This window comes from Manis javanica, chromosome 6, assembly GCF_040802235.1.
Source record: "Manis javanica isolate MJ-LG chromosome 6, MJ_LKY, whole genome shotgun sequence".
In the NCBI taxonomy this organism is placed as follows: Eukaryota; Metazoa; Chordata; class Mammalia; order Pholidota; family Manidae; genus Manis; species Manis javanica.
Window position 1 is genome coordinate 135,861,066 of NC_133161.1, and position 26,554 is coordinate 135,887,619.

The 26,554-nt window shown below is 37.8% G+C and overlaps 1 protein-coding gene across 1 annotated transcript in view; it reads left to right on the plus strand.

Moving 5' to 3' along the window:
* The window catches only part of LOC140850013 (uncharacterized), a 146,876-nt gene that overhangs the window by 71,167 nt on the left and 49,155 nt on the right, over positions 1-26,554 (plus strand). Inside the window, exon 3 of the transcript XR_012132635.1 lies at positions 13,186-13,242. The gene's annotated coding sequence lies outside the window, so the exon portion shown is untranslated. The remainder of the gene's footprint in view (positions 1-13,185; positions 13,243-26,554) is intronic.

Genomic DNA, 26,554 nt, shown 5'->3' on the forward strand with positions numbered 1-26,554 from the left:
ATGTGGGGACATGATGTAGAGCAGGCCTGGGGTGTCAGGGACCAGCTGGTGTGGTGTGGTGGAGGAAGCAGGGGGAGGAGAAAGAGGGAAGCCAGAGAGGTTCTGGGAAGGGGAGATGGCAGACCACGTGGGGCCTCAGAGGGGACATAAAGGCACTGGGGGGTTTTGAATCTAGACAAGGTCAGCCAGGAGAACTCATTCCAGTGCTGGAACTCCAGGTCTGGCTGTGACACTTTGGGAAAATCAAGCAATCTCTCTGGCTCTACTTGCTTTAGGAGCGAGATGAAATGATGGGATTGGCATGTTTCAGATGTCCCTCCTAAAGCTTATGGTGTTAGATGCAGACCAAGTCAGGAAAGCTCTTCATCATTTTCTCCGTCCGCTGCAGGAAATGCCATGGCTCCCTGGCTAAGGCATTTTCCTTGCTGTCCTTTCCCAGTTTGCCCCAGGGGCAAACCCAGGGTCCCCGAGTGCATCTGGAAGTGAGAGCCACTGGCATTGGGAGAAATGGCTGAAGTCTCTGCCACGCCTGCAGGAGCCCAGTACGACTCTGTCCAAGGCACTTACTTTTCCTGGCTGGGACTACAGTAGAGCGGTTTCCCATGGCGAGGCACGCCCATGGCCTGCCCCCAGCAACCCCTGCTGGGCTTGCAGGATTAGGACCGAGAGAGGAAGCCAGGGACAGGTCTGGACTAGCCCCCCAGGGAGGGGAGCAGGACGAGGCGGGCAGTGTCCTTTCCTGGGGAGTGTGACAGGATCTGGGTGCCACGTCAGTGACGGGCCATCAGGGGAAGGCCAGGGCAGCCTGCCTGTCACCAGAATCACCAGAGGTGTATCTGTTTTACTATGAGGGGTCAGAGACAAGCGCCTCAGCCAGGAGAGAGCATGCATTCCCCATTTGTTTGCTGGAGCAGCTGCCAAAAACTCTTTTGATGTAGGATTATAGGAAAGGAGGAATTTCCCTTTCCTGGGTAGAGGGGTAGGAGCGGAAGCACAGGAGTGCCAGGGGCTCCTCTCTCCTTCTCTGTTTCCCTGCCCAGCTCTGGCCTTACCGTGGTTCCATGAGTCTCCTGCCTCCGGTGGACTGTCACCTCCACCTCCCCATTGCCTGCTTACAGGTCCCCAGCAGCCAGGTTTCTACAGCTGGAAATGACCCCAACCTGGACACTTGTTGGAAATAAAAAATATCATCAAGCCAAGGGCTTTCAAATTCACAGCAATCAGTGGGCATGGCTGTTCGGGCTGCCCTGGAGAAGAGAATCAAATTGCAGGAGCATGTTAAGTGCTGGGATTGGACTGGATCTGCAGCTTCCGAATGCAAAGGCCTTTCTGCAAAGGGATTTAGAAAAGCAAATTTATTGATGCAAAATTTACATGGAGTAAAGTTAATTATTTTTAGGTGTAGAGGTCAGTGAGTTTTGATAAATATAAACAGTCATGCAAACACCACCACAAACAAAGTATATTTCTACCACCCCCAGAAAGTTCCCCCTTGCCCCTTTGTATTCAATTCTTCCTCATTCCCAGCCTCTGCCAGGATTATTTTCCTAAACCACACTGAATCATATTCTCCCTTTTCTCTTAATGTCTTTGCATCTAACTTTCAGTTGACATTATGTTTTTGAGAATCATCTAACTTGTATGAATCAGTAATTCCTTCTTTCTTATTGCCATGAAGGGCCATCACTTTATTTATTTATGTATTTATTTTTATTGCAGTAAAATATATATAACATAAAATTTGCCTTTTTAACCATGTTAAGGCTACAATTCAGTGCTTTTGATTATATTCATATGTTGTACAACCATCACCACTATTTCTAAAATTCTTCATCACCCCCAAAAGAAGCTCTGTATCCATTAACCAACCCATAACTCCCCATTTACCTGACACCTCTAGTGTATTTTCTACCTCTATAAGGTTCTCTATTCTATGTATTTTATACAGATGGAATCATACATTTGTGTTATTGTGTCTGACTTATTTCAATTAGCATAATGTCTTCATCCAAGTTGCAGCATGTATCAGAATTTCATTCATTATTATGGCTGAGTAATATTCCACTGTACATATCTATCATGTTTTATATTCAGTTCATCAGTTGTTGGATATTTGGATTACTTCTACCATTTGGATATTGTGAATAATGCTGCTATGAACATTGTCTTACAAGTACTGAATCCCTCTTTTCAATGAAAAAAAAACGTACATATTCAGGATGGAACTGTCAGGTCATAATGTAATTCTGTATTTAACTTTTTGAGGAAATACTAAAGCTTTTCCACAGTGGCTGCACCATTTAACAGCAATGCATGAGGGTTCCAATTTCTCTACATTCTTGCCAACCTTTGTTATTTCCTATTACAAAAAAATCATGGTCACCATAGTAGATGCAAAGTAGTGTCTCATTGTGGTTTTGATTACATCTTACTGACTGAAGATAAGATGTTTTCATGCTCCTAATGGCCATTTATACATCTTCTTTGGAGAAATGTTTATTCAAGTCTTTTGACCAAGTTTGAATATCATTTTGTTATTGAGTTGTAGGAATTCTTACATATTCTGGATTTTCAACCCTTATTAGATATGTGATTTGCAAATATTTTCTCCCTTTCTGTGGTGCCCTATGACACACACAAGTTTTTAATTTTGATGAAGTCACCTTATCTATTTTGTTCATAGTGATTAATCTTTTTAATATGCTCTGGATTTGGTTTGATAATATTTTGTGAAGAATTTTGCGTCTGTATTAACAAGGGATACTTGTCCACACTTTTCTTGTGGTGTCTTTAGCTTGAAAATGCTGACCTCATAGAGTGAGTTAGGAAGTATCCATCCTCTTCAGCTTTTTAGAACAGTTTCAGGATTAGTATTTACTCTTCTTTGGATGTTTGATAGAATTTACCAGTGAAGCCATCTGCTCCAGGGCTGTTCTTTGTTTGGAGGTTTGTGATTATTGATTCAATGTCCTTGCTAGTTACAGGTTTATCTAGATTCTTCTATTTTTTTCATGATTCAGTCCTGGTAGTATTTCTAGATTTTTGTCTAATTAGTCTTGGTTGTCTGGTTTGTTGGTGTACAACTGTTCATCGTACTCTCTTTTAATCTTTTTTATTTCTGTAACATTGGTCATAATGTCCCTACTTTCATTTCTGATTTTAGTAATCTGAGCATATTCTCTCTCTCTCTTTTTTTTTTTTGTTACTCTAGCTAAAAGTTTGTCAATGTTGCTGATCTTTTGAAGAGCCAACTCTTGGCTTCATTGATTTTCTTGATTGTTTTTCTATTCTCTGCTTTATCTCTGCTCTAATCTTTAGTATTTCCTTCCTTTGAAAGCTGATTAAGCTTTAGTTTAAGTTTGTTCTTCTCCTTACTTAAGTTGTAAGGTTAGGTTTTTGAGCTCTCTCTTCCTTGTTAATGTAAGTATTTATAGCCATAAACTTCCTCTTTAGCACTGTCTACTGTAAGTTTGGGTATGTTGTGTATTTGGTTTTGTTTTTTAAAGATATTTTCAGGTGTCTTCTGTGATTCTTCTTTGACCCATTCAGTGTCTGAGAGTGTGTTATTTAATTTATGCCTATTTGTGATTTTTCCAGTTTACTCTTGTTATTGGCTTCCAATCTCATTCCATTGTGGTTGGAAAAGATATTTTATATGATTTCTATCTTTTTTTAAAATTTACAAATATATACTTATAATGTCATATTATTTAATATTATTTTACAATGTTTTCTACTCATATATATTCATTAAACAATTTTATTCAAACTCTTCATGAGCATTTCCAACATCAGGGTTTTTGTCATCCTTAGAACCACATTTTATATCATCATCATAATTTTCTAGCACACTATCTTCACTTTCTTCTAAGCTGCTTAAAACTAAGTATTTATTGAATCTGTAATATGCTCTAATTGGAAAGTAAGATTCAGGCAGTTATTTTCACTCATGCTATATGCAGTATTCATAATCTTCACTGAATAACTATGTAATACAATGCTTAATAATATGCATAAATGATTTGAACAATCAGATAATGGGACAGGATTTTTAATGAGAAAAACAAAAAACAGAAGTCTTCTAACCCACCTCTCCTCACCCCTGATTCCAGATCTCTAACAGCCACAATATTCAAGTCTGTCAGTTTTTTCTCTTAGTATTTAACTTTCTAAATAGAAATGGGTTAAACTAGTATTTCTTGATTTTTCAAAAAAACATTTTAGATAATAACTATTGACATCCTACTTTGAAGGGTAACTATTTTATCTCTGTTATATATGTCTCCTCTTGCAAACTCTCTTTCTCCATCTTTTCAATATAGTTGTATCACAATTTGGGGTTAAATCAATATTCAGTGTTTACATTACTATGATTAAATAAATTTTTTAATAGAGGAATCTATATATAGACCTTATGTATATATGTCATCTATATATATGTGCACTATAATAGCATTTTCATTATTGTACAATTTTCTTTGTTTATTTTTCCTGGCATTCATGATTGCCTCATTTGTTTTATTTGCTTGGTTTTCTATGTACCTATTACTAATTCATCCTCATACTCTCAAAGAAAACTATAAATTTTGTTCAGTATGTCCAAACACATCAGGTAATGTATATGTTTCATTTTATATGGGGAAAAGTCCCTTCTGAATCTCTTCAGCTTCCCGGTTTCTTGCCATGACTGCTACATAGTGTCGTTCCAGGTCTCTGAGCATCAACATCATCCATCATGCAAGTCCCTTCTCTTCGGTCCTCTGGTGGATCTCCTCCACTCTTGCTCCACATATTCTCTCTCAGTTTACATCCTCACAAGCTTCCCTTTTCTGTGAGAGCTTTTCTTTTCCCCAGATGTAGGCAGTCTGTCGTAATCTTCTTTCCTGTCACCCTTTCAGGATTAGTTGTGTTTGCTATATTTTCATATTATATGTGGTTTGGGGAAGAGGTTTCTAACTCGCTTCTCAAGCTGCCATCTTTAATCTTCCTGTGATTTCTATCTTTCAAAGTTTATTAATGCTTGTTTTGTGGCCTAACATATGGCCTATCTTGGAGACTTGTTCCATGTGCATCGCTGTTGTTGAGTGGAGTGTTCTGTACGTCCACTAGGTGCAGTAGGTTTATAGCACTGTTCAAGGTTTCTGTTTCCTTATTGTTCCTTTGTCTAGGTATTCTATCCATTATTGAAAGAGAGGTATGGAAGTCTCCAGTTATTACTGTAGAGTTGTCTATTTCTCCCTTCAACTCCGTCAATGTTTGCTTCATATATTTAGGGTCTCTAAGGTTTGGTACATATATGCTTGTTATATCTTCTTGGGGAATTTATCTTTTTATCAGCGTAATGTCCTTCTTTGTCTTTTGTAACAGTTTTTGACTTAATGTTTACTTTGTCTGATATTAGTATAGCCACACCAGCTCTCTTTTGATTTCTGACTGTTTGCATGGGCTATTTTGTCTACCCTTTCACTTTCCACCTATCTGTGTCCTTAGATAAAGTGAGTATTTTGTAGAGAGCATGTAGTTGGATCATGATTTTTGTTCATCTGCCTGTTCTAGTCTGTTTGGGCTGCCATAACAAAATATGTTAGACTGGGTAGCTTATAGACAACAAAAATTTATTTCTTACAGTTCTAAAGGTGCTGGCAGATTTGGTATCTGGTGAGGACCCACTCACTGGTTTGTAGGCAATATTTTTTCACTGTGCCCTCACAAGGTGGAAGGGGTGAGGGAGCTCTCTGGAGTCTCTTTTTAAGTCTCTGGAGTCTCTAATTCCATTCATGAGGATTCTACCCTCATGACCTAATTATCTCCCAAAGGCCCTACCTGCTAATACCATCACATTATAGGTTAGGTTTCAACATATGAATTTTGGGGGTATACATTCGGTCTATAGCACAGCCTATGCATGCCTTTTGATTACAGAGTTTAATTCATTTTCATTTAAAGTAATTGCTGATAACAAAAGTCTTGGCTCTGCCAGTTAGCTGTTTCCTTTATGTCTTATATGCTTTTTGTTCCCGAAGTTCTCCATTACTAATTTTTTTGGCATTTAGTTGATTGTTTATTTTTTATAGTACATCATTTTGATTCCTTTTCCCTTTCTGTATATTTTTTAGTTATTTTCTTTGTGGTTACCTTAGGGATTACAACTAACCTCTTAAAGTTTAACAACCTAGTTTGAATAATACCAACTTAGTTTCAATAGAATACAAACCCCTTACCCTAATACATCTTTGTCCCTCCCCTTTATATTGTTATTGTTACATATAATATCTTTATATATTGTATGCCCATTAACATAGATTATAATTATTGTTTTAAGCATTTACTTTTTAAATTATATGGAAAAAGGGAGGAGTTACAAACAAAAAGTAAAATAATACTGACTGTTGTATTTGTCTATGTAGTTCCCTTTATCAGTGTTCTTTATTTCTTCATATTGCTTTTTACTTTTGAGTGTCCCTTCATGTCAGCCTAGAGAGTTTTACCAGGTCTTCAAATAACTAACTTCCTCAGTTTTTGTTTATCTGGGGATGTCTTAAATTTTCCATCATTCTCAAAGAATAGTTTTGCCAGATACAGAATTTGGCAGATATGAAAAAATACTAGTTGGTAGTGTTTTTTCTCTAAGCCCTTTAAATATATACATAAAGTCTCAGAGCTTTCTGGCCTCCGTGGTTTCTTCATTCTGGTGAAAGTCAGCCATTAATCTTACTGAGGATTGCCTGTATGTGATGAATTGCTTCTCTTTTCTGATTTCAAGACTCTCTCTGTGTCTTTTGACAATTTGACTAGTGTTTTGGTGTGGATCTCTTTGAGTTTATCCTGCTTGCAGTTTGTTGAACTTCTTGGATGTGTTTATTTTCAAGTCTTGGATCAAATTTGGGACGCTTTCAGCCATTATTTCTTCAACTATTTTTTCTTTCCCTTTTTCTGTCTCTTCTGGGCTTTGATGCTACAGATGTTGGTATGTTTGATGGTGTTCCCACAGCTTTTGTTCATATTTATTTGTTTATTTTTCTTTTAGCTCTTCAGAGGTAGATAATTTCAGTTGCCTTATCTTCAAGTTTGCCAGTTCATTATTCTGCCAGCCCAAATCCGCCATCAAATTCCTGTAATGAATTTTTACTTCAGTTATATTTTTCAGCTCCAGAATTTTTACTGAGTTCTTTTCATAATTTCTGTTTCTTTAGTGAGATTCCCTATTTGTTCGTACACTACTCTCCTGATTTCTTTTAGTTTTTTGTCTTTGGTTTCCCTTGGCTCATTGAGCATATCTAAGACAGTTGATTTAATGTCTTTGACAAGTAATTTTAATATCCAGCTTTCCTTAAGTATAGTTTCTGTCAAGTTCTTCGTTGCCTGTGAATGAGTCATATATCTTCCTGGGTTTTTTTGTTTGCTTTGTAATTTTTTTTTGTTGGAAACTAGTTGGTGAAAACTGGTAACTCTGGGAATCAGATTCTATTCCTCTTCAGGGATGGGTTTTGGGGCATCAGTCATCTGTTTGTATAATGACTTTTCCAAACTATTTTTGCAACTTTTATATTTTTGCCTGTGGTCAATGAAGTTTCTGTTCCATAGTCTCTGTGGTCCCTCTGTGACACGACAGAGATTTCCTTAAATGTCAGTTTAGAGCTTCTTCCTTCATGAAGCACTCTCTGATTGCATGGACATTGCTATGATTTTCTCCATAGATTACATTCTCCTGAAAGGAATTTTGTAAATAAAAATGTAATCACAGGCAAGGGTATTTAATATTTCAAAATATCCCCCTAAAATGTTTTTACCAACTTTCCCATTGGTAGATTATGAATATTCATTTTCCCATTTTCTTACCAACACCAAGCAGTATTTTAATTTTTAAATCTTTGCCAACTTGAGGATTGAAAATATTTCACTGTTGTTTTGATTTTAAGTTCTTTGTTCACTAGTGAGTTTGAACATAGTCTTTGGCTATTTGCATTTGTTGTTATGAATTGCTAACTCATATCCTTGCTCAGTTTGATATCTCCTTTTTTTATTCTTTATTATTTTGTGAGTAGAAACTGGTTTTCAAAAGACCAAAATCCTTCAAAAAAATTTTAAAACATGTTATTTGGTTAATGGTTTTGGAAAATTTAGCTCTTCCAATGGCAAAAAATTAATTTGAACTCATACTTTACATCACATAGGAAAATAAAGATTCTGTATGGAACAAATATCTAAATATAAAAGGTCTTACTACAAAGCTAATGAGAGAAAATTTAGAAGAATATATTTTTTGACATTGGGGTCAAGGAAGTCCTCCCCCAACACAATACAGAAAGGGGTAAATTGATATATTTGAACACAATAAAAAGAAAGAATTCTGTTCAATGAAGGATGCTATGCGACATTAACAGAAAGCTGATAAGGGGGAAGATATTTGCTGTTTCTAAAAGTAACAAAGGACTGATATGTGGCATATCAGCCAGAAAAATAGAGACACCCATGGAAAACTAGGAAAAGCCTGTGAATAGGCAATACCCAAAAAAGGAAACACGACCTACTGGTAGGTATATGGAAATATGCTTAATCTTTCTAATAACCAGAGAAATGCAAACCTATAAAAAGGAATAAAGTGACACTTTACACTCATTTGATTGGCAAAAATTATAAAGCTACATAATATTAAGTGCTGGCAAGGATGTGAAGAAATGGAAACCCTAATGCATGGCTGGTGAAAGAGTAAATTGGCACAGACATTTTGGAGAGCTAGCTGTCTTGAACTTCAGTGTGCATATATCCTATAACCAAGCAGTTCCACAGTAGGAAAACTCAAATTTAAGTGCAGAAGGAGACATCAAGAGTATGTTTATCACATTGGACTGTCGTAGTGGAGAGATAGACATCCCTTACAGGTGGACATGTCATTTAGGGAAGCCTAGTAGTAGTAAAATGTATTGTATGACTATGATGGAATACTGCTAGTATTTGGAAGGAATGAACTTGAGATACATGTAAAATGTGGATAGGTCTCAAAAATATAATGTTGTGTAAAATAAAAAACAGATTAAGACAAAAGGGGGTTTTGCATGGACAAATGATAGCATTTCATGAAAGGAAGAATATGATCTACTTAAACGAGTGCACTTGAGATAAAAATATACATGCACACATACAACAGGTGAGTTTGAAAAGTTGTGCATGTGGGTGTGTGTTTGTAATAGCATGACAGAAAATTTAGAGAAAGAGAAAGGAAGCTGTACATTCTAGCAATTTAATAATTGGAAAAGGAACATTCAACATCCGCATGCTGAAAGGATTGATCATTTTGCTGATTAGCCACCAGGGAATTTCATTCAAATAAATTCCCATCTTAAAAGCATCTCTTTCAAACAATATGGCTTCTCTCTCACTTACCAACTTTACATTTCCCTGTATGGCCCCGGAAGATGACTGGTTAGCCAGAGACGGGTAAGATTCCTCAAGGGAGGAACAACCTAAGACAGGCACAGTCGCAGGGGGGCCATCAGGTGAGAAATTGGGGAACAACAGTGGTGAAGCTTAGAACCTCACCCCCCCTGTGTTGAGAGAAAGCTTCTGCATCCATGGATGTTTTGTTGCCCTTGTCTAGCTCGGATTAGCACATAGTCTACAGGCACACACCTGATCATCTACAATTGCTCTCTTACAACACTAACCTATGTTTTCTACCTTTATCTTGCATCTACCTACCACTTCAGCAGTTTATTAAAAATAAAAATAATAATAATAATAAAGGGAGAAATGTGGGATCCACATATAAATCAAGTATAAAAATCAAACGAATATTCATATTTGACCTGATTGTTTATAGGTCATATTGCATGATCAAAACCGAAAGTTTCTGTGATGAATGCCCTTGTACTGTTCACCATGTAAGAACTTATTCACTAGGTAAGAATTCGTTCACCATGTAAGAACTTGTTCGTTATGCTTCAGAAGATTGGAGACTGATGAGAATTAGGCTTGAGATGGATTAATGATTATGCATTGAGCATTGACCCCCCTATACAGAATTTTATTGTTGTTAACAACCATTTGATGAATAAATATGAGAGATGCCCTCTCAAAAAAAAAAAAAGCATCTCACTGATTCTTTTTTCTCCTTGTCTACTGTAGTAGATTCAATGAGGACCTCCAAAAGATAGTTGTATGTTCCAACCCTAGTGGAATCTGTGAATTTGACCTTACTTGGAGAAAGTGTCTTTGCAGTTGTAATTAAGGATCTTGAGAGGAGGTCATCCTGGACTTCGGGGCGCTGATCCAGTAACAGGTATCCTTGTAAGAGACACACGGAAGGGAGGCCCATAGTGAGGAGGAGAAGGTGATGTGAAGACAGAGGCAGAGATTGGAGTTACGTGGCCACAAGCCACCGAACACCTGGAGCCACCAACAGCTGGAAGAACCAAGGAAGGAATCTCCCCTAGAGACTTTAGAAGGATCACGGCCCTGCCAGCACTTTGATTTGGGACTTGTGGCTTCCATAACTGTGAGAGAACAAATTTCTCGTATTTTAAGCCACCAACTTTGTGACAATTAGTTATGGCCGTCCTAGGTAACTAATGCACCCATTCTTGCTTCTTTTTCCTTTGTATCTTCCTATCTCTCCTGTAAGACAAGTGAAACAGTTTTCTCTTCCTTTCCCAAGCAGGATATTTTATTTGCTTTGTTTACAGGGTCTCATCCTTTATCTGTATTTCCCAAAATGAGAGATTTAATGTGATAAAAGGACATGGGATTAAATTAAGTTGAATCACACGATGAGACATTACACTCTGTCTGTTAGTAAGGTTAGTTAAAGAGAAAGCCTCCGTTTTGGTGGGAATAGGCATATAACCTGTAACAACAATCCTTTTTTATCAAAGAGAAAGCAGGCTTCAGGCTCATCTCTTTGAAAACTGGCAACAGTTTTTGTTAGATCAATCAATTAATAGCATTGTTTTGGTTTCATTGAATTTATTTTTATTTTTTGCTGTTTTCTATTGTAAGCGATGCCAATTTTTCTTTCAGGCTTATGGTAGCAAGGTTCCTTTTTCAAAAATGACTCTAAAAAAAGTGAATTACCTTAAAAAACATAGTAAGTAAATAACAGTAGCGATAATATCACAGACACAGAAAAGTCCGTTAAGGTAGAAAATAATATTATCTCTAGAAGCTTATCAAAGTATGTTTTCTCTAAGTAAAGTGCCCTCTATAAGGAAAATTTTGATGCCCATACTAGTCTATTTCTGATTCATCTCTTGGTTGAGTGTGATTCATTTTCATTTATAAGAATTGCTCAGTGATATTATATTTCCTGAGTTTTTATATGTTTGACATTGTCTAATGTTTTAACAACAACTTGTCTGGTGGAAAATTCTTGTGTTCATTTGCTTTTCCTCAGAGCTTTATGGATTTTCTTCTACCATCTTCTTGCATGAAATGTTACCTGATTCTCATTGCCTTCTCCCACCCTACTCCTCACCATTTTAAGTGAATTACTTTTTGTTCTTGGGTACAGAAGACCTTTTTCTTTTACTCAGAAGTGTAGCAAGTTCATCAAGATGTGTCTCAGAGTTGAGCATTTAGCATCATTTTCCCAGATCCCAATGTATCCTTTGGATTTCCTGACACAATTCTTCTTCCTATTCTTTTATATTAGAAAATATTTTTTCTATTTCATATGTTGTGATATTTCCCTTGGGGACACGAAGGTCATGTGTTAGATCATTAGCAACTCTCCAAATCTTTATCTTCCTCGTAGGCTCTTCAACTTTGTCATTTCCTGTGCATTTTCTGTGAATTATATCCAAGCTTTCACTGGATGTGATGAATTTAGCAGTTAGATATGTTAATTTTGTCTCTTACTGTTAGCTTCATAATTGTTTTGCTCCTCAGCTTTTTTCTTAGCTCTGTAATGATCATTTTCCATCTCATTTTGTAGTCTCATCTTATCGCTTATTTTTATTTCATTGAATTCATGTTTTCCTTACTTTTCTCTGAAGTACAGGGCATGTATTTTGGATTCCTGTTTCTTAGGGTTATGTTATTTTTAAGAATGAATCCTTCACTCATCTACTTAGACAACATTTCTTCCTATTTTTGTTTTAACATCTTTGTAGAGTGGCTGTAACTTTTATTCCTTTAAACAATGTATTGTAAGCAGCTGTCAGTGCACACCATATGCCTGTGTGTAACGTGAATCTGTGTTATTTAGTTTTCATTGCAATGCATCTGAGCCCTGGTGTCTTCTCTTCAGTGTTGCTGGTTTCTATTCTTACAGTATGATTTCTTATTCTTTGTTAGTTACTTAAACTTTCTGTTTCTTAGTTTGGTCCACTATAAAATTGTAATAATAATAGTACTTACTTTACAGGGTGAGCATTAAATGAGCTATAAAGTGCAAAGTGCTGGAAACAGTGCTGGGCACACCCTAAGGGCTAATATCCAGAGGGAGAGAGGCTCTTACCTCCTCAACTTTTAAGTTGGTGGCCACACCCTCAGTCCTTAGACCTCTTCTCTATCTACACCAACTCCTTCGGCGATCTCTTCCTCTATTGTGGTGTTATTAGCATTCATAAGCTGATGACTTTCAAATTCCTGTGTTCAGTTTGGGCTTCTCTCCTACTCTCTGGGCTTGTATTTCTTACTGCTTACTTAACATTTCACTTGCGTGTCTAATAGACGTCTCAGACTTAATATATTCAAAACCAACCTCCTCATCTTCAGTACCCCCCTCCCCTGCACCTGCTCCTCTTAAAATCTTCACTATTATACTTAATGGTAATTCCAGTCTTTCACTTGCTCAGGACAGAAATGCGGGACTCATGTTTGACTCGTCCCTCTTTATTATACCTTGCATTCAGGCAATCCTTCAACACCAAATCCAAAATCCTAACACTTCTTACCACCTCCACTTCCATAGCCCTTGGTCAAACCACTGTCATCTATCACATGTATAATTGCAAAACAAATGTCTCCAGATTTCTGTATTCTTCACATCCCTGTTCTCAATACAGCAGTAAGGGCCATCTGGTTAACATCTAAATTGAAACAATGTCACTCCTCTCCTGAAATCCCCCCAAAGCATTTCAAGTCACTGAGAAAGGGAAAAGCCAGTCTTTAGGAGATCGTATATGATCTAACCCTTGCCACCTCTCTCATCGCCTCATCTTCTCTTTCTCGTTCATTCCACACCAGCCACACTGACCTTGCGGTTCCTTGAACACACCTAATAGACAGACTCCTACCTATCAGGTAAGATACTAGATTTTATAAGATTCTTCTGCATATATTGAGATAATCAAATGGTTTAAAAATATATATGTCAGCATGGTAAATTACATTGATTGATTTTCAAATGTTAACCTAACTTTGCATTCCTGGGTTAAGCTCTGTGTGATCATTACCCATTTTATGTATTTTTGAACTCTATTTGTTAAAATGTTGTTTAGAATTTTTGCATCTGTTTTGTGTGATTTATTAAGGTCATCAAGGATATTGCTCTCTGGTTTTTGATTCCTGTAATATCTTAGATTTAATATCATAGTTATGCTCACCTGAAAGAAGGACTTGGAAGTATTCTTGCCAGTTCAATTTCCTGGAAGAGTTTTTGTAGAATTTATTCTGTCTTCTTTAAATGTTTGATAGAATTCAGCCAGTGAAGTCATTTGAACCTGTATTTTTCTTTAAAGTTTTTCAGTAATGTTTTAATTTCTCCAAGACGTATATATGGTTATTCATGTTATCTATGTCTTGAATGAATTTTGGTAGTTTGTTTCTTTAAAGGAATTTTCCCATTTCATTTAGATGCAAATTTTTCAGCAAAGTTATTCATAATATTCTCTTATCTATATTGGTAATTTGTGATGTGTTCCCCCCCCCCAATCAGTCTGGCTAGAGGTTTGTCAATTTTATTAATCATCTCAAAGAGCTAACTTTTGGTTTCATTGATTTTCTCTATATTCTATTTTTATTTTATATGTTTCTGCTCTATTACATATTACTTTCTTCTTACTTTGAATTTTATTTGCTCTTCTTCTTGTTTCTTAAGGTAGCAGGTGAAGTAATTGATTAGAGACCTTTCTCTTTTCTAATATAGGTATTTAGTACTGCACATTTCCCTTTAAGTACTGCTTTAGCTGTATTCTGTTCTTTAGACATGTTGCTTTTTTCACTTTCATTCCATTTAAAATGCTTTCTAATTTCCCACTTGATCTATTTTACTTGATGGGTTGTTTAGAACTCCATTAGTTAGTTTACGAATATTTGGGGATTTTTCCAGAGAACTTTGTTACCAATTTCTAATTTAATTCCACTGTGGCCAAACAACAGACATTTTTATGACTTGAATCTTTTGAAATGTATTGATGGCCCATTACCATTACATACATGGCAAATGTTGACAAGAATGTATGTCCTGCTGCTGTTGGACGGTATGTTCTATGAATGTCATGTAAGTCAGGTCAGTTGAGAGTGTTGTTCAAATCTTCTGTATGCTTACTGACTCTGTCTTCTTGTTCCATCAGTTATTGAGAGATGGGTGTTGAAATCTCCAAGTGTAATTGTGGACTCTTATTTCTCTTGCAATGCAATCAGTTTTTTCTTTGTGTTTGAAGCTTTGCTATTAGGGGAATGAGCATAAGATTTGAGGTTGTCTTTATGAATCAGCCTCTTTACCATTGTAAAATTCCCCTCATTATCCCTGGAAATATTCTTTGCTCTGAAATCTTTTTTGTATGATATTAATATACCCACTTTGGCTTTATTTTGATGAGTGTTACTATGGCTCATCTTTTATCATTCATTTACTTTTAACTCCTTTGTGTCTTTATGTTTAAAGTAGGTTTCTTGTAGGTGGCATATAGTTGGTTCTTCGTTTTCATCCAATATCATGATCTCTGAAAATTTTCTAATTGGGTTATTTAGACTACTCACTTCATATCTGTGTGTTCCTTGTTCTTTTTCCCCTTTATTTTCTGTCTTCTTATGGACTATTTTTCTAGATTGAAGTATCATTGATATATAATGTTATGTTGGTTTCAAATGTACAACACAGTGGTTCAACAGTTACCCATGTTATCAAATCCTCATCCCCTCTAGTGTGGTTGCTATCTATCAATGTAGAAAGATGTTTCAGAATCATTGACTATATTCTCTTATGGGCTATTTTTTATGATTCCACTTTATTTTCCTTGTTGGCGTACTAGCTACAAGTTCTACCCCACTAGCTACAACTCCTTTTGTATTATATAGTTTCCAAATTTTCAGCAACTTTATGTTCAAAGTTCTACCTTTTCTCTTATTCTCTTTATTTTTTCCTTCTGGGGTCTGACACCCTGCGGTTGGCCTTCAAAGTGTTTATCACTGGCGAGCATCATTAAATACATTATTCAGTTCTGCTGACAGGATGTTTTAATCAAGTCTCAAAGAAAAAGCAGCGGTGCATTGACTCAAATTCTGGCACACACTCCTTTCCTCATAGTGGACTGGCACTTTGTGCAGCCCTGTTGTAGCTGTTACAGAAACAGGCATGGGGACAGTTCATCTTGGCAAGGCTGCTGTGACACAGGCTGAGCTCTTCACCAGACAGATGGAGTAGTGAAGAGCATTCCAGGTGTTACAGATTTCTTTAGGTCAGGGCCTTGTCCTTTCCACATTTGTAACCTCAGAACAGTGCCCGAGACATGATAAATGCTCAATAAGTATCTGTAAAATTGAACTGGAATTATTTCAGAATAATGTCAGAAAAGGTTCCGAAAGAAGAGAGAAAGATGTCTTTGGGGGGCTGCCAGTATAGGATAAGAGATGCTGCTAGAAAAGAAACAGATGTGGAAGGCCATGTTAGACATGCTGCAGATTCAAACTTTTCCCAGAAGTTACAGAGGGTTGTTTGAAGGGTTTTGGGCATGATAGGGTCAGTGGTGTCAGATCAGTGTCTTGGGAGACCCCTCGGACTCTAATGTAGTGGTTCCATAGGTGGGCTGAACTGGAAGCAGAGCAGCCAGACAGAGGCTCTTGCAACAGCCCCCAGGACATAGGGTGAGAACCTGTAGTAAGGCCTGCTGCTCACCAGGAGTGGTCATTTCTATCTGTAGCCATAGATTTGGGGGAAATTCTCCACGCACTGCCTCCCCTGCACACACAGAGGTATTAGGCAGCAACCAATGTCTTGGTGTCTCCTCCAAGACCCGGGGAACCCCTGCCTGCCTCGTCTTGGATGCTTGTGATGGAGGAGAGAACAGTATCTCACAGGGCATGGTGCCAGCTGACTATGCACTATTGCCCTTGCCACACCCAGGACACTGTTCCTGCACAAAATGAAGGACAGACAACACATCTCATTTTGAGAGTTCTTCCTGGAGACAAGTTATTCTACCCCAAACAGTTCTTTGCCAGAATACTGAAAACTCTTGCTACTCTCATACCCTAGAGCCCCCTGCCCACTTCAAAACACTTCAAGGTGAAGATTTAGCTCACAAATTCTTTTCCTGCAAATCCTGTTATTTCTGAAGCAGCTGCTGTGTGAAGGAAACAAGTCCCTGGTTCACCCAGTTCGCAAGAAACAGAAAGAAGAGGGACAATACCAATACTGATAAGAGTAATAGAGAAAAAAATAGCCAGGAGGAAAATTGCCTAACACTGATATATAATGTCAGTTGTGTATGTGTGTCTGTGTGTTTAATCTCAGCAAAGTGCAGCTGGGGAAGCTAAAGGTGTACAGATGTACACAGGTGGTTTTGCAATTCATTTCTAGATGAACAATTGGCTTCCGGCCACATTGCCCTGTCCTGGATAACAACAAAAATTTACCCAAAGGCTCACTCTTTGCTAATATAGCCAGTGTCCTGCTATCACTCCTTTACCCAAAGACCCCAGTAATTTGAAAGAAAAAAAGAGAGAACTGTGATATTTATTCCTTTTGTCTTTGAAGACTGATTTTTTTCTTTTAATTCTTTGAGAGGGGTGAGAAAACCAATAGAGTAGCTAAAGTGATTTAATGTAATGAGTGTCCAATTACAGGATATTTCCCTTTATAAATAAATTTATTACTATCACTAAAAGGTATTAAATGTAATACTCTAGACCACAGAAGTGTAAGGTGGGCCTTATTCATAATTCAAATTTTTCTAGGAGCTCCTTAAAAACATAAAAAGACACAGGAAAACTTTTAATGTTATATCTTAACCCAATATATAATAAGTATTATTTCAATATGCTAATAATGTAAAAATCATTAATGAGATATTTTACACATTTTTTCATACTAAGTCATGTATCTGTTGTGTATTTCTCTTTTTATTGAGATACATACAATAAAATCCACAAATCTTAATGTGCAGGTTGATGAATTTTGACATGCGTATACACTCATGTAACCATCTCCTGATTAAGATATATCTGGTATGTATTTCATGCTTATGACACATCTCAGTTAGGACTAGCCATAATCCAAGGCTCAGTAAACACAGGTGACTAGTGGCTACCATATTTGAGAGTGCAGCTCTAAAGATTCTCGGGGAGTTTGAGTCTCCTAGAGGTCCCACATCAGGGCCTAAGGACCCTGGACTTGTTTCCTAGAGCCTTTTTCAGCAAATGCAAATGCGGTTACATTGGGAGCTGGGGTGGGGAGGGTGGGGACAGAGGAAGAACAAAAAGGGAAGAAGGAGGTACTGAGCTCAATCCAGCCAATCCCCAGTGATGTGCTGGTGCCAACCTCAAAATACCTTGGAAAGGGCTTGTTGTCACAGATGCAACTGAGCCGAAATCATTAGGAGAAAGAAGCCTGTGTTGAAACGGGGTGGATGAGGTCCAACTCATTATTCTACACTAGTGCTCCGCAGCACTTTTCTTAACAGGTTCTCAGAACTAGTTTAGTTCACGCTGCCTGCTGTTTGCCTATAGCGATCCCTAAGAAGAATTAATAGCCCTGCAGAAGATTAGAACTGGGAGGGGCTTTAGAGCCTCGGGTGCAATCAACTCATTTTATCATAACTGATGACAGTGATATGCAGAATGTCAAAAACTTGCCAGACAGTGATACCCAGAATGTCAAAAACTTGCCAGATGGCCCATAGCTGGTTAGAAGCTGAGCCTCTCTTAGCCTTGAGAAATCCGGCTGGGATCCCTTCCTCAGCACCAGCTAGAAACAAGAAAGAGCCCAGCTGGAGCTGTTCGCAGCTAATGTTCCCAGAACTTCTAGGGCTCAGTGTACTCAGGCAGGCAGATATTGTCATTTGTGCCATTGGATCAATGCACCTGGACATATGTGTTGAGAAACTCAGGATAAAAATCAAGTGCTAGGACCATTGATACACAGACCAGAGAAGACAATCAAATGCTAGGAGAAGGAGGCGTTAGCTTTTCCCTGTGCTGCCCACTGACTGAAGGTTTCAATAGTTCAAATAAAACACTAGTTGTCAGACTTGTTAAAAATAGCAAGAAGCGTCGGCTGGTAATTGTAGGTCTGCTTTGGTTATGTAGCTGTATTCCTATTATGTTAATGTGTGCACGCAATTTAATTAGTAATTTAAAACCTATACACGCTTATGTTACACTACAAGAAGATATGTCAAAGAAATAATCAATCTTCCCATGTTTTCTTCCATCTGCTACTTCTATAGCTTCTCTTCTTCCTTCATAATTACAACCCCTAAGTAGAATTCGTGCCTCATATTGAAATTACCAAGTATCATAATTTTTCCAAGTGGTAAAGATACCTCAAGACAAATGCTGGGCATAGAAGCCACAGGGCATAAATCTGCAAAAAAGTAAAAAGCTAACCTTTGCAAACAATATTGCTTCTCTCTCACTTACCAACTTTACATTTCCCTGTATGGCCCCGGAAGATGACTGGTTAGCCAGAGACGGGTAAGATTCCTCAAGGGAGGAACAACCTAAGACAGGCACAGTCGCAGGGGGGCCATCAGGTGAGAAATTGGGGATCAACAGAGGTGAGGCTTAGAACCTCACCCCCCCTGTTTTGAGAGACATCTTCTGCATCCGTGGATGTTTTGTTGCCCTTGTCTAGCTTGGATTAATACTTAGTCTACAGGCACACACCTGATCATCTACATTTGCCCTCTTACAGCACTAAACTATGTTTTCTACCTTTATCTTGCATCTACCTACCACTTCAGCATTTTATTAAAAAGATAATAATAATAATAATAATAAGGGAGAAATGTGGGATTCACGTATAAATCAAGTATAAAAATCAAACGAATAATCATAATTGACCCGATTGTTTATAGTTCATGATGCATGATCAAAACCGAAAGTTTCTGTGATGACTGCCCTTGCACTGTTCACCATGTAAGAACTTATTCACTATGTGGGAACTTGTTCACCATGTAAGAACTTGTTCGTTATGCTTCAAAAGATTGGAGACTGTTGAGAATTAGGCTTGGGGTTGATTAATGATTGTGCATTGAGTCCCCTATACAGAATTTTATTGTTGTTAACAACCATATGATCAATAAATATGAGAGATGCCCTCTCAAAAAAAAAAATAGCAAGAAGCAACTGTATCCTGCCTGTGAGAAATGTACTCAAATACAAAGAAAAAAAGGATACTGAAATCAAGACCTTGAAGGGATATCTGCTCTCCCATGGCCACTGCAGAATCATTCACAATAGCGAAGACAGGGAAGCAACCCAAGCGTCCATTAATGGAAGGGTGGATAAAGAAAATGTGGTCGGTACATACAACGGAATATTGTCCATTCTTAAAAGAGAAGGAAATCTTGTCATTTGTGATGGCAGGGATAAACCTGGAGGACACTGCTATGTGAAGCCAGTCACAGAAGGACAAATGCCACATGACATCACTTACACGACAAATCTAAAATAATCAAATTCATAGAAGCAGAGAGTATCTGATAGTTGCCAGAGGTTGGGAATAGGAGGAAACAGACAGGTATCAGCCAGAGGGTATACAGCCTTGGTCACACAGGGGGGATAACTTCTAGAGACCTGCTGCACAGCACAGAGCCTATAGTTAACAATATTGTTACCTACAATTTGCTAAGAGTGTAGATTTATGTTGTGTTCTTATCATAAAATAATAATAGTAATAATAATAATAATGAAGGCAGGAGGGAGCCTCTGGAGATGATGGATATATCTATGGCATAGATTGTGGTGATGGTTTCATGGGTATATACTTATCACCAAACTCATCAAGTTGTATACATTAAGTATGCACAGCTTTTTGTATGTCAATCATATCTCCATGAAATTTTTTAAGAAAAACAGGTTAAAAATAAAATAATGGAAAAATATATATCATGCAAACACTAATCATAAGATTGCTGGAGTGGCTATATTAATAATGGGCAAAGTAGATTTCAAGACAGGTATATTGCCAGAGATAAGAAAGGGTATTTCATAATAATAATAATGGGGCAAATTAATTTAAAAAAACATATTTCTAAATGTCTATGCACCTAATGACAGTTTCAAAATTCATTAGGTAAAACCCTACTGAACTGAAAAGAGAAATGGATGAATCCATATTCACAGTTGGAGATTTCAGAACTCTTCTCTCAGTAATAGATAAAACAATAAAGTAGTAGGAATGTGGAAGCCCGGAAAGTGCCAGCAATGAACTTGACCTAATAACATTTCTGAAACAATGCATCCAACAGTGGCAGAATACACATTCTTTTTTAGTACATATGGAATATTAATCAAAATTGATTACATGCTGGACTACAAGATTAATTCCTGATATATTTAAAAGGACTGAAATCATGTTCTCTGATCACAGAATTGAAATTGCAATTCAGTAACAAAAATGTATTTGAAAAATTCCCCAAATATTTGAAAATCAAGCAACATACTTCTAAATAACTTACAGGTCAAAGAAGAAATCACAAAGAAGATTATAAAACAAATTAAACTAAATGCAAACGAAAACATAATATATAAAAATTGTGAGATGTCAAATAGTGCCTAGAAAAAAATTACAGCTTTAATGTTTATCTTACAAAAGAAAGGCATAAAATGACTTAAGCTGTCACTTAAAAGCAAGAAAAAGAGCAAATTAAATTCAAAGTGAATAGAAGAAAGGAAATAATAAAAAGTGGAAATTAGTGAAATAGAAAAGAGAAAACTCAATGAAATCAAAAGTAGTTTCTTTGAGAAGATTAATAAAACTGATAAACTTCTGGCTAGACTGCTAGGAAAAGAGAAGATACAAATTACCAATATCAGGAAAGAAAGAGAGAATATCCTTGCAGAACTTGGAGGCAGTAAAATGATAAGGGGATATATTATGAATAATATCAGAAGAAATTTGGTAATATAAATAAAATGGGCAAATTCCTTGAAAGACACAAATTACCAAAACTGAAACCAAAAAGAAATAGAAAATATGTATAACCCTGTAGCTATGACATAAATTGAATTTGTAACTACAAACCTTCCCATAAAGAAACCCCAGGCCCAAACAATTTCATATATGAATTCTAACAAACAAGGAAAAATGCTATGAATTCAACACAAGTTTTTCAGAAAATAGACAAAGAGGGAGCACTTTCCACCTCATTTTATTCTGATAAAATCAGAATCACCCTGATTCTATAGCATCTTACTATGCTGATGGACAGTGACTGCAATGGGGTATGTGGTGGGGACTTGACTGATGGGGGGAGTCTAGTAAACATAATGTTGCTCATGTAATTGTAGATTAATGAAACCAAAATAAAAAAAAAATCAGAATCACCCTGATACCAAAATTAGACAAAGACATTACAAGATAAAGAAACAAGAGCATTTCCCAAGAAGGTAGAGCCCAAAATCCTTAACAACATATTCGTAAATGAAGACCTGAAAGACATGAAATGGATAATACATCATTTGCCTGTCTGGGCCTCACTTCCTTTATCTGTTAACTGAAAAGACTGAACTAGAATTACATGATTTCTGAAGTCCCATTTAGGTCTTACATTTTATGGTTTGTTCAAGCTTTGCCCTTTCGGGTGTACAGCATAGTATTGTATATATTGCAAAATGATCGCCATAGTAAGTCTTGTTAACATTGGTCAGTGTACGGAATTGTTTTTCTTGTGACAGGCTCATCTCTTTTAAAGGTACTTAGAGTTGCTGAAATTCCAGCTTCTATTAGACCTAACTTGAAAAAAGCCTAGTATAAATAGGATATAACAAAGTTTTAATGTAAAGTTACAGGACCTACACTTATTGTGGTGAGCACTCAATGATGTGCATGTATGTAGTTGTTGAATCACTATGTTGCACACCTGAAACCAATGTAATACTGTATATGAATTTAAAACATAAAACAGTATAAAGTTACAATGTGATTCTTGGTTGCCCCCCCCACCAACCTCACCGCTTCCACAAGTAGCAGGCATTTTAGGCCTGAAGAAGAGGAGGAAATGACATTGGCAGAAGAGATCTGTTGGGGACAGGCCCTCGTGTCACGCTATATAAGGAACTCCCCTTCCCGTCGGAGGCTTCCTTGATGCTGATGCAATGCACCTGTTATTTGGAATGGTCAGCGACTCCCATGCGGTGGTGCTCATCCTGAAAGTCAATTTTATCCATCAAGGACCCCCGTAGAACCTCTTTCACCACCACTTAGCAAATCAGAGGAGGAAGAAGCCTTTCTAGGGGAATGCAAAGCACACACTAAAAGCCAAACTCCCTTTGTTCTAGCCTTGCACATGAGTGTGCAGTTCTAAAATAGGATAGCAAAACCTGGAACTATAAAAATGCATTGTTATATTTGTGTTTATTTAAATTGAGAACTTAGAAAGTGGCAGACGGAATATGATAATTTTCTGCGATTAGTCAACTATCTACTATATAGAAATGCCAGGTCCAGTTCATACCAATGGGAGTCTCATGGGACACAGAGAAGGAAAAGAGGTAAGGCGGGGTCAGGAGGAAGAAAGAAGAGGACATGAATAAAGTTGAGAAAAACCAGGCTGACTTTCACCAGTTCCTTAATGAGGAGGGACTGGAATGAATCACAAACCAAGGACTGACATCAATCTGATACTGTGTACCTGAGGGTTTTAAAATCTATAGTTGATCAGACACAGCTAAAGACACTTAGTGAACTGAAGGGTCATTGAAATTGCACATGCAGAGAGATAAAGGGATGAAACAGGGATAAAGAAGTGCAATGAACTGAAACATAGAAATGAAGTATATTGCTTCAAGTTTATTATAGAGATAACCTTTACTATGTAAAGTATAGCATATTATCCATAATTCACTCAGTCGTATGAATTCAATCATTCTCATCTACCCCCTTCTGCTGGGTTTATCCAGCCTAAAAACCCCTTCAGATATTCCGAATCTTGGTCACACGGAGCCACAGTCATCTACTGCAGTGAAGATGTTAGTGCTCCGAGTGGGTGGTACAGCAAGAACCCTTCCAGATGGCTCCTGAGCAGGCCTTCTCCCTGCCTGGGTGTGCCACGTGCCATACTAGCATACGTGGCAAAGTACACTAATGATTGTGGGATCAAAAGCTGGGGCCTTTTTTATTCCAAATATCCAGGATTGCTCTTAGCCTCCAGGGGAAGCTCTGTAGGGGCTGAACCACCAGATTCCTCCTCTAAACCTCTGTTCATGCCCCTACCTATGGGTGAAATGCTTCCTTCCTCCTTCCGTCCCCTGAAATCCTACACATTTTTCAGGTTCAACTCAAAATGCCTGTCTCCTGCCATGCTCTTCCTCATGGCGACCCTCTCCCTCTGTCATGGGGTCATTAATCATCTCCTCTTAAAACTGGTATTTTTTTCTTTATCCTTTTGGTTGCCCTTTGGGGAGAGGTATGTTATCTTTTAAGGTTTTCTCTTCATCTTTGATGTCCTTTGGAATCAATACTAAATGTCTGTTTGTACTGGCTTTTATTGATCCTGCTTGGAACTTGGTATAGTTCTTTAATCTAGGGTTTTACGTTTTTCTTCAATTCTGGAAAGTTCTCAGTCATAATAACAAATATTAAATGTCTCCTCTTATTCTCTATTTTATGCTTTTTTGTCTCTGTTTTATGCTCCTGGGATGTTAAAGAGATGTATGTTTATATAAGTATCTATTTATTAATAATATAAAAAGGAAGGGATCAGAATGTTAGTGATAACATAAATCCACCTACGTGTGTTCCCAATCCTGTTTCAATGCTTCCTCTCATCCAAGGTAACCACTACCCTGAAACTTGTGCTTATTATTCCTTCGCTTTAGAAAAAAATTTTAAATCATATTTAAAGAATACATTTATTTTTAAAAAGCACATCACTCAGGTTTGGTTTTTAACTTTAGGAAACTTTGTAACTTTATAAAAATGGTTGTATTCTGAAATAGTCTTCGGGGGCCTATTTTTCCATTCACAATTTTATTGTTAAGAGGCACGCACCTTGCTGCCTATATAGCTGTACTTCATTTGTCTTGCGCGCACTATAACATTGCACTGTGTCATGATGTGACCATCACAGTTGATTTACCTACTCTCCAGTCAATAGGATTTGGGTTGCTTCCAGGCGTTTCCCATAAGCATCATTATTCCTGTCTCCTGGGTTTCTCCTGGTTATGTTCCAAGACAGGGAATTGCTGAGATACAGAATACACGAATGCTCAACTTTCAAAACTATAGTGCCCTCTTTTCCAAGATGGTCATACTAAACAAACCTGCTATTAAACTTGACTATTGAGTTTTTAATTCTCAGTGACCATGTTTTTCACTTGTAAAAGTATCATGCAGTTCTTTATTAAATTTGCTTTTATGTTTCCCAGCTGTCTTCTGCAGTCATTGTAGCCTCCATTCCCTCCTTTATCTGTCTGATCAGTTTAAACATCCATACATTATAATCTTTTTCAAACTGTAATTATCTCTATTTGGTGAGGGGCTAAGTCTGTTTGTTTCATCTGCTTACTCCATGTACCCCATCACCTACCATGGTTGTTTGTATCTTCATGGGGTTCATAAATTTTGGTTGCAAACTTATCTTTAGCCCACCTTTTTTTGCCCATGGGGAAATCCTGCTACTCTGGCTTAAGTGCCTCTACAGAGTGACTTTTCAGATGCTTCTGCTGGAGGTACAGGGATCTCAATGGTTTAGGATGTGTGTTTTATGGTATGTTGAGGTGCTGGTTTAGGGCTCCTGTATGTGTGCACAGCACACATTTAAACCCCATGCCCTAACATGGCACAGGCCTGGAGTTTTGCCTTCTCTTAGATGATCACTTGCTTATTTTGCTTTTTGGACAAACAAAAAAGCTTAATGTGGACATCAAGATTCCTTGCCGCTTCCACTGGTTGATGGATGAAGTTTTCCTAGTTGCCTTTCCAGGGACTAGGAACCCTCCAAGTCACTGGGCTTTATGAAGGGGATTCAATTCTAGTTTCCAAATTTATGCACGCCCAAGACCAGCTCTACTATGCAGAGTACAGATGTGGAAACCAGTCCACAGCCCCTGGGGCTTGTATGCAGGCATTAAAATATTAGCTTCTGCTTTCTACTCTTTCTGAGTTTGAGTTTCTCTTTTGTTCTTTTAGTTAGCCAGCATTTCTATGAAATAAGGGGAAAAGCTCAAGTCAATGCAGGCAGGCTTGTCACTAGAAATTCTACTGATACCCATTTATTAGAGCATTTTTTGTCATTCCTCCTTGAGATTTTTGTTAATTGATTAATACAGGTCTCACATCGGGCCAAACTCCTTGAGGGCAGGCACATTTCATTCATCTTTGTCTCCTGCACAGACAGACATGACTTTTGCCCTGACATATTAACAACATAATACACATCCAAATGTAATTGTGAAATGCAGATGCAATGAATGACCAACTTAATGAATGACTGCCCCCTGGCATCACCATCTTAGTATACTCCAAGTTCACCTTCCGCTAAGACCCCATTTCCACATTTTACTCAAAGAAAATCCAAGGTATAGAAAGGCAGAGACTTGTTCAAGGTCACAGATGACCAGTCAAGGAACAGGGCAGAGACTAGGCATCCTGAGCCCTGGATAGCTGACAGTTTGTCTGTGTTCTCTGGGGAGCGTGAGAGGGCAGAACAGCTGCCACACGGAGGCAGTGTGCTACACATTTTATAGGATTTGTACACTCACTTTTCGGTTCAGATGAAGTGGGCCCAGGCATTGTGAAATTTCAGGAGTGAGAACACCTCCAAGACAATGGCAGAACATAGGTGGCTTTTGTGCAAACTCTCCCACTCGCCATGCTACCGGAGCTTTAGTTTCTCCATCTGAAATATTCCTGCCATTCCAGTCATGAATGAGGATCTGTAACGATCCAGAGCTAATGTCCCGAGAGAGCACGTGTGTGTAACACATGCATGCATGCACACACATGCGCACCCATGTGTGCATAATGTGTGCAGTACTGCCTGTGTTCTTGGGAGAGGACAAGCAGCACCCACACATGACTGCCTCCATGCCTACCAATCCCACTGAAGCTGTCTATGTGTCTGCCTCCCTGAGCAAACTGGGAGTTACTTGAAGGTGGGCATGATGTCTTCATCATCATTGAACCCTCAGTGCCAAGAGGGTGAATATTTGCAGATGATCAAACAGG